Source organism: Rhea americana, unplaced genomic scaffold, assembly GCF_003343005.1.
Source record: "Rhea americana isolate MKP2758 unplaced genomic scaffold, rheAme1 scaffold_81, whole genome shotgun sequence".
NCBI classification, from domain to species: domain Eukaryota; kingdom Metazoa; phylum Chordata; class Aves; order Rheiformes; family Rheidae; genus Rhea; species Rhea americana.
In genome coordinates, this window is record NW_028186990.1 from 1,643,472 (window position 1) to 1,657,296 (window position 13,825).

General features: G+C 42.2%; 1 protein-coding gene across 13 annotated transcripts in view; it reads right to left on the minus strand.

The window, feature by feature from the left end:
• Positions 1 to 13,825, minus strand: part of GJA8 (gap junction protein alpha 8) — a 74,059-nt gene that overhangs the window by 19,781 nt on the left and 40,453 nt on the right. For 6 of the 13 annotated variants that reach the window (XM_085323020.1, XM_085323019.1, XM_085323021.1 and 3 more), the window contains 2 exons: positions 13,202 to 13,360; positions 12,423 to 12,516 (listed from right to left, as the gene is read on the minus strand). The gene's annotated coding sequence lies outside the window, so the exon portion shown is untranslated. Of the gene's footprint in view, positions 1 to 10,539; positions 10,649 to 12,422; positions 12,517 to 12,930; positions 12,962 to 12,987; positions 13,361 to 13,443; positions 13,757 to 13,825 lie in introns of those variants that run through there. The other 7 variants (XM_085323015.1, XM_085323014.1, XM_085323025.1 and 4 more) reach the window with 6 other exon arrangements.

Sequence of the window (13,825 nt, forward strand, 5' to 3'; positions counted from 1 at the left end):
TGATCAAGAAGATAACCCATTCATAGACAATTCATCCATCCAAAGGGCTTGAGCATTCTCTGAGACAACCTAGCCTCATATTAATAAACAATAGGGTGGAGGGAGACAGGGAGTGTCTATGTACATATTCTCTACAGACCTGCTGGGAAATGTAGGTGGTGGTGGTAGAGGTTAAGGGCTTCCAATTTGAAGAGACATTTTGGAGGGTTATTTCCAGTCAACTGTAATCTCCCTGGAGTCCTGTTGCTGCTCAATGAAAATGATATTCTTAACAGTAATACTGCTTAAAGCTTTCTCAGCACCTTTGTAAGAGCAGAATTAAGGCTCTTCTAGGCTCCTCTATCACAAGTCAAACCTGGCAAAACATTCAGCAGCTACTTGCATGGTGAGTCCTACTTTGGATCAGCAACTGACTCTTACTATTCTCCACATCTAGCACTATGAGGCCCCATTCCTGGCTGATTGATAAACATTGTTATCATAAACACAGGTTTTACTACAGATAGTTCTTCAGCAAAATACAGGCAAGTATTTTAACAGCTTGTATCTCTCCAGCCCTTGAAGCTCTGAAAGTAAGACATGATCTTTAATACCTCTGCTGGTCACCCTAATCCAGCCCAGGGAGTAGCCGGTCTGTAGTTCTGCTGCATATCAACTACCCCGACCAGCTCTGGGCATATGTAGCTGCAGCCTGAGCTCTTCTTGCTTGCAAAAACATACCTCTTTTACAGAAGTACAGTACAGAAGTCAAGGGCATTCTATTACATCCCCTTTAGCTGTATACAGTTGTGGCATCCCTTTCCATTTTATATTCATCAAGGCTTTGCCTGCCTGGGGGGACTGTAGCTATAAGAAACTGAAGAACATGCTGGGATGGTTTGTATGACTGAATGTTAAAATCAATGGCTATAGCCCTAGGAAAGATTGAGCAGGCAGAAGTGGGGTTGAAAATAAAACGTATTACCTCTTTGCTCGTTTGTGATTTTGGATTGTGATTTTCTGATTAACAGTACTGGATGCTTGTGAACTGGTGCTGTAATAACTGGAGTGCTGACTTGGGTTTTCTTCAGACAATTGAACAATACTGGAATATAGCATCACTGGTTATTCAAGCACTGGGGAAAAAAATAAAGCTAAGTTATTACTTAGCTTAACATTCACTGATGTTGTTGACTCAAAATCAGCTTTGGGGATTTTTAAATGTTTTCAACAATATCTTGATTTTTTCAAATCTTAAATCAAAATGAACGAAAGTCATATTTCATCCAGATGTATAAAATGCTGGTAGAAACAAGAGGCTGGTGGTTGGTTAAGTATCACTGACCTTAAATTAACTGCATTGTTATATGAAAGTAGAAAAAGGTTCAAAGTGGTAATATAACACTTAAAAAACTATGATGTTTAAAAGTTCTGTTTCCCAGCCCTGAATAGAATTCTGAGCTACATCAACAGAAAGAAAGAATTTAAATAAGAAAATATATTGCTGAGAACTGTTTAAATGCATTTTACTAGTCATGGAAAATACACAACCCGTTAGTCAAGAAAGAGAAATGTAATAATTGAAAAAAATGAAGTCTGTTTAAGAGGGAAGAGAGGGAGGATTTAAATAAGTAAAGCACACATAATAAATAAGAGAAGAAGCTGAATATAAATCAGAAGATTAAAAAAACAGAAAACTTATAATGGAAGTAAAAAGAGGAGAGGGGGAATCAATACCTGACAAAGCTAATTTTTTTTAGAAGTAAATTAAGAACAGAATGAGTCCTAATCACAGTATTGATCCATTATCAGATAGAAATGTTAGAATATTCAATAATAATGCAGACAAGGCAGACAAAAATCAATGAATACTTATGTCCTACTTCTGGGAAAAAGTTGATGATGAAGACATTGTTGATGACATGTCCATTCCTATAACATTTCAGAAAAATTAAATAGCACCTACTAAAATCAGACACTTTAAATCAGCAGGACAGGATAAACTGCACTGAAACTTTTTTTAATAAGCTGAACAAAAGCTCTCTCTCTCTCCCTCTTCACGATGATTCTCTGTGCTTCCTGGAGCAATGGAGAAGTCCTAGAAGAGAAGAAAGGCCATAGCCTGGCCTTGTGTAAAGCATATGTAGAATGCCTAAGTATGTCATATCTGTAATTATACACAGGTATCTACAGACCTGTGATATGACCTCAGTCCTGAGCTAAATAATGAAATGGCTAATGCTGAAGGCAGAGAATAAAGTCAAAAAGGAGGGAAATCTAAGTAAGAGCAATCAACATGGGTTTGTAGAAAATACAACCTGTTGAACTGTTTTGATACTTTTCTCTGCAAAAGTTACACATTTAGTTGTTAAATTTAATAAAGTTGGAACATTATACATAAAATCCTGGAAGGTTTTCCCTGCTATCGCCTGACAATTACAGAACTTTCTTCACAAAAAAAAAAAAAAAAAAAAAAAGGTATCAGTCATTAAATGGACTATAAATGGTCTATCAGACTGGTCCCAAAATGCAATTGAGAACTAGAACTGATTGTTATGTTTATAGCACGTTTGCACTAAGGTCCCACAGGGCTTTGGTCTTTGGCCTCACATTATTTTTAGTCAATAACCTAGAAGAAAACATCACCCTTTTTGCAAATGTCACCAAGTCCAGGAGAGGGGTAAATAATGAAAAAGGCAGATTTGGAGCACTCCAGATGGCCCAGCAAGCTGGGCATGCATGCTTTAGCATGGGAAAGGTTGTGTGGCACATGTCCCCGGTGGGGTCAGGCTGTTGCTGTGCTTTGGGGAAGCTGTGACTCTGTGGAGGTCTCTGGGTTCAAGGTGGCTTAATAGTTCTACCTGAGCTCTCAGTGCAACATAATGTCTGAAAGGGCTGAGGTGATCACTGGATGTACATGCAGGGGCGAGATGTATACGTATATCACCTCAAACTGCCTAGTTTATTCTCTAATGTTCATGTTGTCAAAATCTCCCTGTTGTCTCTTCTCCATGACCCCTAACCCGGGAGATTATCAAAAGAGTGCTTTTCTTCTGGTTCAAAAGTCAGGTTGCTTTCATGATAAATCTCATACTATCTGCTGGCTTCAATAAAGAATGTACTTCCCAGGACTGCCCTCTCACCCTGTGCCGATCATTTGAGATCGCAGAGCTACACATGTGCTCCTACTGTGTCGGAGCTTGATTTAAGAACTTGATTCTGCTCAGCCCTAGTCAAGCTCCCAGAAATAACCTATGAGGTAGCCCAGAAAGCAGTGTCATCAGTGGAGATGTGGAGCACTGCCCCATGGATTTTTGCCCGTGCATTTCAAAAGCCTGCCTTATCTGAGAGCAGTGTGTCATCTCCCAGTTCTGGAAGGACAGTGCCTGTCTTGCTCTCCATATAAGGGAAGCAGTTTGAAGACTGGAATTACTGAAAAACAGAATAAGAATTGCAAGAAAAACTCAGAGCAGAAACCAAAGCAATAAACCAACACTGTCAAAGCACAACCTGTATGTGCCAAAAGGCAGCTCATAGACAGATTGAAAGAAAAGCATTCCTCCTTCAAGTTTAAAACAGAATGTGCCCCTCAAAGCACCCATGTGCATTTGTATCAGAGTATTGTGTACCAGCACCTGAACTCCCTATACCAGATTTTTATCTGTCCAGCACGAAGCTGCCAGCGATCTAATATTTTCTGTGTACCGAAGTACAAACTCAGATCCCACCACACTGTCAGTGGACCTACAGACAGGCAAAGTGTGAATGTCCTGCAAAGACTTGCGAACAACTAGTCACAGATCATGTGACAGACCAAGAACAAACAAACTACAAAGAAACTCTTGCAAATTCTCTTGGAAGCTATTGACTATCTAAGCTGTCGTGCATGTTGACGTCCACATGACTGTCCCACAAGTAAATGTTACACATATCCCAAGTTGTTTTTATTTTGTTTTTTCTTAGCTGGAAATCAACACTTGGATTGATTGAACGGTCTCCCTGACACCAAAGGTTCTGGTCCCCAGTGAATCTTGGGAAGGCTGGAACTGTTTTATTTCCTGCAACTTAGTCCAGTGGTGCTACGCTTCGAATGCATTGCCTGTCCTACCAAAGGTTGGAAAAAATGGAACTGTCCTGGAAAACGTCTACCATGGGAAAGGTAAGAGCTGCAGAGGAATAAAGGGAAGTGTATTCATGCTTTTCAGGAATGGATCCAGAAAGTAAAATGGAGCCTGGGCAAAACAGCAAGCTGGGGCAAGAAAAAAAATTTTACTCACACAACAGCAGACTAGTATAATGGAAGTTGTCTTTCTGCTAGTGCGGGGAGGAGGGCAGTCTCAGGCTGGAACTTCAGAGGCAGCACTGACCCTGCTAGTGCCCCTCAGAGGGACGATAAAATTTTCATCAGCTCCCATGGGGAGAGATCTGTGAAAATGCCAAGTGCTTCTGAAGATCTGAGCTTGCCTCTCCCTTTTAGGCAAGATATTTTACAGTGACAAAAGCAAACACAGTTGTACCCAGACCACATCTCTGACCTATGGAACTGATTGCCTCAGAACTGGGCCTGAGCCCCAATGCGTTGCATTTATATGAGAGTACTTGTGGTTTCAACAGCTGTGCATATGTTCAAGAGGGGAATGGGCTTACCAGGAAGGGTTTCTATCCAAATAGCTTAGTCTTCGCACAGTAGGGACTGAGCATTCCTTCCGAGTCATTAACTCAGCTATTTTGCACAGCAATAAGCCTAGATAAGAAAACAGTCAAGAGCAGCATAGGTTGCCAGAGAGGAGTGGGGTGGAGCAGAGGTTCTTGCTTCAGTTGTTGACAAAATTGTTCACTTTTACTCCCCAAGCTTAGATAACCGCTTCAGTGGCACAGGTTATTAATAAGCAAAGGGCGTCCCAGTACCACCAGAAGCAAACCATGGCATCAGGGCCATGACATGACTCTGGTGAGAGCCATCAAAACCAAAAGCTATGGGGACTGGAGAAAGTCCCCTGGGGCCAGACTGAATGAACACAAGCAGCCTGACCATGTGCTGGCATGCAGTGATAACATTGTGTGCTGAGATTGGCAAGCAGTCCAGGTGAAATCATATACGGAAAAGCTTTCCACCCCACACAACCTCAGCGGTCAAACTTGCGGCTCCTCGCCTACTCACTGCCTCTCGCCAAGAGACCATCCAGCCCTCTCCCACACCAGAGGAGAGACTTTGTCCTGCTTGGCTTTCTTCCATTCTGTTGGTAGAGGACCGGATCACAAGTGACCATTGTGTTTTCTTAGGAAATACTGTTAGAGAAAGCACTTGATCCTCCTCGTTCTGTGTGAAGGCCCAGAACCTTGTCTGACACCGTACTATTGTCCCAGCCTCCATCTGCAACAGCTTCTATCTTTCACATACTGTTCTCAAAAATTTCTAATGGTTACATTGCCCCACCAGCTTCTCCCCACTGTCAGCCTCTGTCAAAGTTTATTGGAGGGAAGGTAGGAAATGAAGTAAATTCCTGGCATTGAGAGAAGATACTTTTTCAAAACAAACCAAAATCTGTCCATTGATGAAAAAACTCATTCTTGTTTGACTCAGAAATTCAGATGAAAAACTGAACTTTAAAGTTTAAAATATATGACAAAACCATAGATCATAGCATGCAAAGGAATGCCTTGGCTTAAGGAGAATTAAAGCAACTCAAGCAAAGTTGACAAATGACCATTAATAATTCTCATCACTTAACATCTCAATGGGGGCCAGTGAAGCCTTATTTGGTTTGGGCTGTCACTGCAGTATAAAAGCTAGACCAAACCTAAGGCACTCTGACTTCTAGCCCATGCCCCCCTTCCCCCAGTGAATGGGCTCTGTTTTTTCCTGCTGGAGACTCTGTCTTCTCCCACCCTGCATGATGGAAGGGTGCTGCCAGGGAAGGGCAAGTAGGGCTCTTGTAGGCAGGGTGGGGGTGGCTGCTCTTTGAAATGTTGGTGCCTACCACCACCACTCTCAGTGGCAGCAGTGCAGCAAGCCTGATGGTGTGGGTCAGATAGTGGATCTTGTGGGCTCTCAGCCCTCACCACCCTTTTCCTCTCCACCTGCCTAACAGTGGTTGGGCTGGTGCAGGAAGATGAACTGACAGCTGCCATGGGCTGGGTCAGTGTAGGTGCTTGCATGGGAAGCAGGAACAAAGTGGGGAGCAGGGGCAGCTGCTTAATGGAGCACTAGAAGTTAAAGCTTGAAGGAAGGAGGATGATGGGGCTGGTTGCACAGGGCAAGGTGAAAGGGAATAATAGCTTGGGTAGAGAGGGGATGGCTTCAGCTCTTGCCATGGATCCCAAATCTCATATTCAACCCTGCAGGTCCTGACATGGAGCCACCCTTGCAAACATGCCAGAAAGAACTACTGTGACTTTCTAGACTCATACGTTGCAAAACTTGGGGCAGAAGACCTGGCAGAATTCCTTTCTGTCTCCATGAGCATCTACCTTTTTGACAAGAATCCAGCCATAATTTAAAAGCTGTCTGTGGAGAATCTTTAGCAATCCTCAGTAAGTTTTTCCAATGGTTAATTACAGACAATATTAAAAAATAGTGCTATTTCTCAGATGAGCCTTTTTCCAGTTTCAAATTCCAGTTACTGGCTCCTGTTATACTTCAATCTGCTAGATCAAAGACGCGATTGTCAAAAATTTGTTCCTTGTGTAGGTATACATAAACTGTCAAAAAGTTAGCATTCAGCTTTCTCCTTTTCCTTCAACTCTTCGACCTCTTTCACTGGAAGGCATGTTTCACATTCTTCAACAACTGTCAAGTCTTTTCCCTTAAATCTCTGCTATACAGGAACTACCAACAAAAGCACTAAACAGAGTATTTGGTAAATTACTGTATTAGTGCTAAATAACACCTGCACCCAGCCTCTCTTAGAGTTATTTATCCTGAAGTTATGTTCCCAAAAGTCACATAAGGTCCCCTAGCTACAGCATCATCCTGGAATTTCACTGTCAGCCAGTGAGCCACTGTAACTTCTTCCCTGTCACTGTTTCCCAAGACAAAGTTGCCAACTGATAAGCACAGTCTATATTCCTTATCCTTTGACATGAAAAGTACAACAGCCAATGTTTTACTTGGCCCCATCTTTCTGAGTGATCCAGACTGTAGCAGTGATGTCTGTCTTTTTTTTTTCTTTCTTTTTTTTTTTTTTTGCTACTTTACTGATTTTTGAGTCATTCTTACTGATCAATAACAATTTTGTTTTCTTTCAGTTCATTGATAGAAGAGTTCAATGGCATACAACAAATAAGCAGCTTTTCAGTTCTTATTCCCCCTTACAATTACACATCTCCATCCGTTTGGAAAGTGACAGGTTTCTGTAAAGTTCTAGTGTCTGTTGCAAGAACCAGCAAAAAAAATTTCTAAAAGCACTATACCAACACTATCCATTCCTGGCTCAGTCTACCTTGTTTAAGTTGACTGCAAGTGCTTTAAGGCAAAAATTATCACTTGACCCATCTGTGCATAGTGCCTACCACAAGTGGGCTTCCTCTTTGGCTGGGGCAAAAGCAGATGGCTTAGAGCCTCTGACTGCTGCTATAATCTTGTCTTTCAGAGATGTAAATTTGCTCACAAAATATAAGTACATGAATATCTTGTACTCAAAGCATCTGCAGTGCAGGCCCCTGGTCAGGCAAAGTTTCTGCATATGCTTAACTTCCCTCTCTGTCAGAGGACTAGTCACAGTGCACAGTAAAATGTGAGCTTAAAGTTTTTGCAGAGCTGGTGCCCAGGGAAACACACAGCCAAAAGGGAGGCCAAAGAAGAGGTTAGACAATGAAAGCTTTCTATTTATTTTGTTGCAAATACAGATCTCTATAGGCATCTTCTTTGCAGTTGTTGAAGACACAAATTAAAAATGAGCAAAAGTATGGATTCACTGATTTCTGAGGGACTTAGAAAGATTAACTACTTAACCGGTAATAATGCCTGCACTGGTGGCTAATGAGAGAGATGATGCAACACCCTTGACTGGCAAGATCAGTAAGGAAAAAATTGTGGTTATTCTGTAACAAGGAGGAGAAGTGCTCAGGTGTCTGACATCTCACTGCATGGATTTCCCATCTGGGACACACACGATAATTATATCTGTAGGAATATTTATTCTTTCTCCTGTTTTAGTGTGGGACCACTGTACAAGGAATGGAAACCAGTGGCTTTTCTCAGGGAAAACAAGGGTCCAAGCTACAGAGGTCTATTCTGGAAAGGGAGTTTTCCCCACTGTCTGAGCTGAGTGTAATACGAGAACAACCTGCCTCCCACAAGATTTGATCTTAGCTGAGTGACGCTTTGGAGGGCAGGTGGATCCCATGTCATCCAAATGCTTTGCCAGACCCTGCATCAGACCACATACCAGAGGGGAGGCTACTACCCCCCAGGCCACCTGGGTTTGAGGTTTCCATTGGGTGACAGGTGTGGTTACAGGGTGAAACAGTAGTCATTGGTGACAGTAAACACCAACCCTTGCTATGTGCTACTGGATATTAAACCCATAGTAACTTTCACTTTAGCCCTTTAATAGGGACCAGGAAACACCAAATAGTGTTTTCCAAGCACTTCTAAGCATCAATATCCTGCATACTCTGCACCCCAAGGTATAGTTGTTGCATATGGTGACGGAGCCATGATGACTTTAACAGAGAAAGCCCACACACTAAGAACGGCCTCAGAGGCGTGAGTAGAAACACAGCAGAGGGCCCTGCTGCCCCAGCTACAGTACCATTGCAGTCAACTAGCAGAATGAGAGGGATATAAACCAAGCATCTATGGCTACTGCACATGGCACTTGCACTGTAATCCACAAAGAAAAACAAATTCCTTCAGTCATATCTCCCTTCACATTATTTTGGGCAATACAGAGGAATCAGACCAAGCTGAAGACCACAGCCCCTAGATGACTTTGATGTAGTTATATAGGGGGTAAATCCTGCTGTTGCTGAGTTTGGAGAGAACAACAAGACTTCAGGACCCTTTGTGTACGTGATCCAGACAAGACCCTTAGCCTAGCTAGCTGAAAGAATGGCATTTCTCCATTGCATGAAGCACAGTCCATACTTCTCCCATCTCTTCCCAATTATTTTTCTTTCTCTTTCCATCTGCCGCCTTTTCTTTTCACCTCCTCCCCTTTCTGCTTCCCTCTAGTTCTGTTTTTCTGGGTCTTTCATTTCTTCTTTTTCCCATGTTTTCATCTTCAGTACCCGTCTGCTTAGGTCATCCATGCCAGTAGCACTGAGCCTCCTGTCCCCTTCTGACTGATGGTTTCCATTCCCCTCACAAAAACATATTCCAGTAGTAATTGGCCTGTATGGAAAAGCAGGCATCTCCTTGCTACTGTTAGATTCTTATTGCCTCATACAGGAAGAGCCTGTTTATAGCCTTGAGCCTGCAAAGACTTCTGGAATTTCAAATGCTTTCTCCTTCCATTTTCAGGGCAAACAGCTGAAGAGACCAAGAATACTGCCTTCCTTCACAAATATCTTGGCTTTCCAGATACTGATCTTACCTTTAGATCCTGCAGCTCAGCAAATGTGCTATCATATATCTCAGTGTTTACCCAGCCTATGCAATCTGATAGGCCACCTATATTGAAAAGGGTGATTAGCGTCTAAGAGTGGATGGGAAGTGACCTTCCTCACAGCTATGATACATTTTTGGAAGGGCAGACAAAGTCAGAAAGACTTATTAAACCCTTTGATCATTTAAGTTTCTGGTTATCAAATAACCATCAGCATCCATTCCATAAACCCATTTATTCTTAGATACATGAGCCCCTGTTCCCATTTCTGCAACATTAGCATCTATGCCTAAGTCACATCTTTGCTGCCAGCTGCACCATCATACCTCAGCAGTCCCAGTAACCCACTAACCAAGAGTTCTCCATTTTCCAATTGATGACACAGCACATGTCTGGCTTACAGCACCCATCTCCCACCTCCTGAAGCATCCTAATGAGTTGACATGAGCAAGCATTAGACCACAATTTGAAAGCTTACCTCTAGGCCCAAAAGAAACTCATGCAAAAATCCACCTATTTCATACCTTCTTTTAGCTTCTCTCATTCCCATCAAAGTTATTACATTCACATTTAATGCTAGTTAGCCTCATTTTTAGAAAAACTCACTGAGACCTAAAGAAATCTCCAAGATTGGTGTAGTTATAACTTCAGACATAGTCATCACCATTATCTCCATGTCCTGCTTTCCATTTTGTCTACTTCCTTTCTCTTTTCCTCCTTTCTTTTTTGCTGGTATGGTGCCAACTTTTAGGCTAGATCTGCAGAGTTAGTGCTCAGTACAGGAACAGATCAGCTAGATGTTCACATCCCCTCATTGCTGCACACTGAATATGGAGGGAAACTGCTTTGCACTGGGTGCCTCAGAGCAGCACCACCACCACCTGCCCCCACCAGTGGAAGCCGCATAGGCTGTCCATGGGAAAATGCTGACAGAGAGTGTGACTTCAGAAGGACACAGACATCTTACACCAATCTGTAGCAGGAATATCTTTCTCAGAATGGAACTCACCACCTTGCAGTCTTTCCTGGTCTATGTAAGTAATGTAGTTCTCTGTCAAAAAGCACATCAGAAAGAAAAGGCTGGTGGGCCAGACTGGTGATGATGTGTCCCAGTAAGCCACTGATTCAGACATTTGGCTAGAATGTGGGGAAAGAAAAAGACTTTCAGGATGAGTTGACATCAGTGGGATATCTTAAGGAATTTAGCTAACAAAGGTTGGCAGGTGGCATACTGATACATAAATACCTTAACAATTTTCAGCTGACTAACTTCTAGCTGGGCAATTAATCGGTATTCATTTCAAGGGGAATTAGGTGTTTCTTTGTATCTGAGGTATTGTATTCCAAATCCTGCCTAGTATGAACAGGGTCAAGTAGAGATTTTGAAGTGCAGGAAAAGGGGGGTTGGGAAAAGGTATGAAGATAAGTGAACAGATGCACAAAAAATCAGTAAGTGGTTAAATGCCACTCAGAAAGAAAGGAAGACATTAAGTACAAAGGGATAACAGACAGCCATGAGGCTGAGACATACAGAGTCCATATAGAGAGGTGGAAACCTGATGGAATAAGCCAAAGAAGGAATATGAAGGTGAAGAACGACAAGGGTAATTTAGCAGGATTTGGGAAGTAGCACGGGAGTGTGAGGTAGGAAATTGGGGAGCATATGCAAGGTAACAGGACTGCTGAGTTTTTCAATTAAGAGAACAAAGACAAGAAGTCATGTTTTAAAAGAAGGACTGATAAAATTTGGGAGGTCCCTATGGATACAGTAAAACATATGCTACTCTGGATGTCACTGTCAGAGAGAACTGTGGAAGGCCTAGGGATGATGAAGAGAGGCCTTGGAAAAAGGCCCAGTCTTCCCATATGTTGAATTCTAGATATTGGTAGGAGATGCTGGAAGATTAGAGAAAAGGGGAGAAGCTGGTACAAAGAGATTGGTCAGAAACAAAAGGTAGCACAAGAGGTTGGTCAGAAACAAAAAAAAAAAAAAACAGAAAGAAAACAATGGGAGAGAACAGTTCAAAAGCACAGGAGAAGAAGAAAAAAAAGCTGGTTGGAGAAAAAAAAAAAAAAGGAGAGGGACACCTAAAGGTGGCTGGGACAACACTAGATATTTTTAGTGAGAGTGACTTTGGGATGATGGAATTGAAAATAGTTTTTCAAGGTATCCATTCAAGAATTGGAGAAGAGCATGCCAAAGATATGCAAACATATGGAACATAGGAGTTCCATCTGGACAAGTTTTCAGCATGTGGAATTGATTTTTGGGATGATTGTAGGACTAGTGCTATATAAATGATATGGGATAGTAACAATCAGTGGATAACATAGTAGAGGGTGGAGCTGGAGCCCAAGAAGATAAAAAGATAAAAAGATAGCTGCACAAGCATATTTTCTAAGCAAAGCTGGAAAAGTGAAACAGCAAGTCAACAAAATTGAAACATTTCATTGCAATTGATTTCACTGGAAGCACAGTCTTTGTTGTTTCTGACAATTCCTTCCTCTAAGGCTCTTGTTTCAGTTTTCATCATTTAAACTAGTTGCACCAGTAAAATTGAAATCACATGCTCAAGCCATGAAAAAAGTGAATGACTTTTGTCCCAAGTTATTCGATAAAATCTTTAAGATAATTTTATTTGATTTTTCACAAGTTTTTCTTCTCTAGAGAATTAACATCTCGACTTTTCTCTCCCATTCACAAAAAGGACACTTTAAATCTAGCATCCTCTATAAGCACACATTTGTAAGCATCTGAATTTCCCAATGAAAAGGAAAATTCATGTAATGGAACTGACTGAAAATATGAAGTCCAAGGTTTCTTTTTCCCCCTTTAGTGGCAAGATTCTGTACACAAGTTTGGCACTAGTTACCAGTTCCAAAATGACATACTTGCTCAGTAGTTGCTTGTGGTGTTCTATATATCCAGGGGTCCCGAGTTCGAACTCATAAGTAGTCCCCAAGAGCATCACTGCAAGTTGCTTGCCTGTAAAAAAAATTGCAAAGTTGCTCTGGGCCTAACCATAAAAGCAGGTAGCAGTTACATATTCAAAGAAACCAAACCAAAACAAAAGAACATCCCATACACAGATTTAGTGATACTTAATCTTATACTTTGTATAAGAACCACCCCAGGTGCTCAACACCCCAAGAGAGAGAAATCAGATATTTCTGGAAAGAAATTTTCAACAGAAAGCCCGTGCATTCCTTCCCATTACCATATTGTCTATAACTAAGTACCAACTCACTGCAATCATTTCAAGCAGCTTTATGTTTCCAGCTTGACTATGTACTGAAAAGCAATAGCTATCCCAACTTCAGCAAACTCTTATGCTAACGCAAAAGTCATGTGCTGTCATGCCAATCGTATCAGCAGGTCAGGAACATCTGGGGTACATACATCGAGGAAGTTATTTTGTTCCAGCCTTATTTCAGGTTAGAGCCATTTCTATATTACCATGGTCTGGATCTGAGTCCCGTACTGGTTGCCAGCTGCAAGCAATTCAGCCTCTCATGCCCTGCAACATTTTCTGCAGGGTTGCTTAGGAGATTATACCAGCGATGGCATTTTATCAGCACTGCTACGAGGTGAACATGGACACGATAAGGGCGCGTTAAAAGTCAACGAGGTGCCATTGACAAGGATTGAAGTTGGGCTCACGCTTCCCCACCGATCATGTGTGCGTTGACACTGTGCAGTCCAGTCGCCTTCTCACCAGCTGCTGCCTTGGCAAGCGGTGCACTTCGCCTTCCTGCTCCAGTATGCGACCTCCTGTCTGGCCAGTCAGCTCATCTCCACTGGAAATACAGCGGCGGTCACAGCAACAGGTCTGTAGGGAACAAATCCTCTGTTATGAGCCCCCTGCAGCTTCCTTGGTTAATATTAAAGAGTTTCTTTTTTAATTGCTCAAACCTGCTGATAGAGGGGTAGCTTTAACTCCTTCCCATTTCCCTCCTCCCCCCCAAAAAAGAAGTCCACCTTGGAAAGATCTGCTTCCTGAAGCAACTGCTTTCCCAAATGAGCTATAGCACATACTGCCAGGAGCCAGGGACTCCTCCATCAGCCTGCCTGGTTTCCACCCACAGGATTTAAAGCCAGCCTGTCGCTTGCACAGGCGTATCCCTGAGCTCAGGCAAACTGCTGCAACTCAAGGACTCCATTAAAACCAAAGACTTTTTCCACCAGCCTCTCTCAGATTTTCAGAGGCAAATGAAGAATCTCATAAGAAATCCATTTTCACTGAACAAGTTTTGCCACAGTCCCCAAGCAGGGGCCACACAACCAGCCAGAGAAA